Source organism: Crocuta crocuta, unplaced genomic scaffold, assembly GCF_008692635.1.
Source record: "Crocuta crocuta isolate KB4526 unplaced genomic scaffold, BGI_CrCroc_1.0 scaffold246, whole genome shotgun sequence".
NCBI lineage: Eukaryota > Metazoa > Chordata > Mammalia > Carnivora > Hyaenidae > Crocuta > Crocuta crocuta.
The window spans coordinates 2,252,645-2,256,144 of record NW_027531902.1 but is presented as its reverse complement, the minus strand read 5'-3'; the positions used below and the strand labels follow the sequence as shown (position 1 = coordinate 2,256,144).

The 3,500-nt window shown below is 42.7% G+C and overlaps 1 protein-coding gene across 1 annotated transcript in view; it reads left to right on the top strand.

The window, feature by feature from the left end:
- The first annotated feature begins 620 nt into the window (after positions 1 to 620).
- SPDYA (speedy/RINGO cell cycle regulator family member A) overlaps positions 621 to 3,500 on the top strand; it is a 34,088-nt gene continuing 31,208 nt past the window's right edge. The window contains exon 1 of the mRNA XM_077774179.1: positions 621 to 831. The gene's annotated coding sequence lies outside the window, so the exon portion shown is untranslated. The remainder of the gene's footprint in view (positions 832 to 3,500) is intronic.

Here is a 3,500-nt window from a genome sequence, read left to right as displayed (position 1 = left end):
TGTTTTTTGGTTTAAGTGGTGTCTTCTGTTTATATAGTCATTTTGGCACAGCAGTCATTGTATGGGCATAACTGCTGCCGCAAAGTTCACCTCTGATTCTTTGTCTTCCTACTATTGACATCCCTCCTTGTCGAGTATCTGCTTAGTGTCTGTGTGCAAGGCATCACGCTTGGTGCTGAGAAGTAGAAGTGAGTTTCGGAAGACTTGCAGTCCCAGCCCTGCAGGGCTTCTCCTAAGTGGAGACGGGGTACAGGGCTCGGATACAAGCCAGACTTCGATGAGCGTCCAAGGGAAAGGGGCTAAATTCGGAGGTCAGAAGAAATCTGGGAGGGTGGTGACTTTCTGCCAGGGTCCGGCCCGGAGGGTAAGCAAGGCCTGGTAGAAGGGTGGCGGGGCTGCAGGGATCCGCACGCAGCAGGCGCAGCGCACGCTGAGCTGGAACACCCCANGGGAGGAGCCCGCCACGGTCCGCTGGGGCCCCGGTCAGCGCGTCCTTCCCCGGGGCCGCGACTGCCCTGGAGCCGAGACCCCACGTCGGCGCCCTGGCCCCGAGCCCGTCTCCCACAGTGTCCGGCACGGCTGGGGGCCAGCTGGCTTCGATTTATTTTTATTTTTTTAAAAGGACCTTTGGACGGAATTGAACATCGATAAACGCAGGCTGTGTTAATATCGAGGTCTCGTTTAACATCCCTCTGATCTCGGTCACCAACGCAGTTTTAACGTTTCGGTTATATCCGTTGAGGTGAAATGCGGCGGTCCGTCATATCCTGACTCCCCTTTGCTTGGAAGACACCCTTCCCTGTAAAACAAACGCAATAATACTGCCACAGAGTGAGTTTTGGCTAAGGACTCAGCCCGAGGCTAGGCAGATCCGTATACTTCCTGTGCTCCTGGACCGTCCTATGCACGTATTATTAACATCGTCTAATAATACGTAATTTTTATTGACTACTTCTACGAACCCGGATCTAAGGAAACCTAGGTGTTTCCAGTATCTTAATATCCCGCATGAGGAAAGGGGTATTCCCAGGAGTGAGGTAGCCTAAGGTCACAGCGAAACAGAATCAGGTCTTAATACAGGTCTTTTCTCCCGTATTTTAACCTATTCTCTCAACCTTTCTGCCTTGAGGCATGCTTAAGAACCCTGTCTTTAAAAGAAAAAAAGAAAATTCTCCATTTGACCACTGTCCTTTCTAGCAGCTGTTGGTTTGGTTTTCTTCCTTCTAATCCCTGCCGCATGTAGAAAAGGGGAGGGAGGTCCGTTCACACCTCCCGCACCTACTTTTCTAAACACATCACTCCTAGAATTCTTTTTTTTCTTAAATGGTTTATTGTCAAGTTGGATTCCACATAACACTCAGTGCTCATCCCCACAAGTGCCCTCCTCCATGCCCATCCCCCCTCCCCCCCTCCCCACATCCATCAGTCCTCAGTTTTTGTCAGCATTCAAGAGTCTCTCATGGTTTGCCTCTCTCCCTTTCCCCCACCATTTCCGCCCTTCTTCTCCCCCTTGGTCCTCCGTCAAGTTCCTCCTAATCCTCCTATACGTGCAAACATATGATATTTGTCCTTCTCTGCCTGACTTATTTCGCTCAGCATAACACCCTCAAGCTCCATCCATGTTGCTACACATGGCCAGATTTCATTGTTTCTCATTGCCATGTAGTATTCCATGGTATAGATAAACCACATCTTCTTGATTCATTTGTCCATTGATGGACACTCAGGCTCTTTCCATGTTTTAGCTATTGTTGAGAGTGCTGCTGTGAACATTGGGGAACATGTGCCCTCTATGCATCAGCACTCCTGTATCACTCCTATAATTCTATTCAGTCTGGCTTCCATTGATTCCTACCACTTCGTCAGAGTGTGGGTTTATTCACTTAATTGGTTGGATTGCAAATCAGATTCAAACTTCTTATGGAAACAGCTGTGCTGTATAATTTTATACATTAAAATTATATATAATTACATATATAATNAATTTCCAGTAGTTTTGCCAGAATATTTTTCCTAAATTTGCTTTAATTTTTAATAGTTTAAATTTTGTGACTATGATAGAGAGAAAAATGCTGTAGTCATTTCAATAAGGGTTCTTTTTTTTTTAAGAGTTATTTTAACAAAACGGTGATAAGCCCATCTTTCTTTCCTGAAGCAATGCCTTATTTAACCACTAAGACACAATTTATTTTGCACATTTACAATGCAAATACTAGACTTAAATTTTCATAAAGTTTAAGCTTATAAGCTGGGTTTGTTTTTCGGTTAAGGCGACAGTAAGTAAGATTGGACTGCTTACCATGTGTCAAGTAAACACTTCATTTAATTTTTTAAAACAGTTCTTTAGTGGCTAAAGGGTAGGGAACTTTGGTGTCAGACATTCCTAAATTCGAATCCTGGCTTTATCACTCACTAATTATGTGACCATGGGCAAATTTCTTCTTCCCTAAGCCTCATATTTCTCATCTAGAAAATAAGCATAAAATAATACCCATTTTATAGAAATGTTATGAAGATTAAATGAGATAATGCATGTGAAACTTTTAGCCCAACATCTGGCACATATTAAGTGTTCAGTGTATGTCTGCGAATATGAGGAAGTTAAGGTTTGCCTGCCTGCCCTGAATTGCCATTGGATGTTGCTATTAGATTTTTCAAATAGGCAGACGAGGCTCCCAGTACTGCTTCTGTTGTACGATTCTGTGAACCACATCCTAAAACTTTATATTACCCCCAGAGAAAACAAATTATTTTAGATGCCTATAGATTAGCTGTGGTTTATTTACCAAAGGGGGGGGGACCCAGACATCCTATTCAGTTGTGAATTCTGGTATGATTTTTTTCAGATTGGTGGAGTCCACATAAAAACTCATTAAAGGGTTTTGCCATATGAGTGTAGTTTCTTCTAGTACCCCCCCTTCCTCCCTGTCTCTTACCCTTTCTCGTATTTTTAGTTGCCTTGCATTCTTTTCCTCTTGCTTGCCATGAGAACTCTATTTTCAGTATATCCAAATAAAGAGCAAAATTCAAAACCACCTCAAGGTGAAATATGACTAAGAATGTAGCATTGATAGCTTCCCTCCTTAAGCTCCTCCGTAACTCTTCTGCCAGTGTTTGCTAATTAACTTCAATGAATCTCTGTTTGGGGAATTTCACACAGTTCTTTCTATATCCTCAAATTTCATATGAAGTGTCCCAACACAGATGTAGAATTTAGTGGAATAGTGTAAAGCTATACTATAAACATATTTATCTATTTGATTGACAAAATTTGCCTTCTGTTTCGTGATATACCCATGGTTGTCTTAGTATAACAACACTTGAAAGCTACCTAATAACTTACCTTCTTACCTTCTTACATTCTGGGAGATATGTCATAGTTATTCTATATTCTGGTACATTCCACCTCCCCTCAAGGCTAGCTCCCATGCAGCAGTTTGAGAAGCCTGACTTTAATTTTTTCCATCTAGATTGTAAGGCTGCTCTTACTTCTGGTGGGA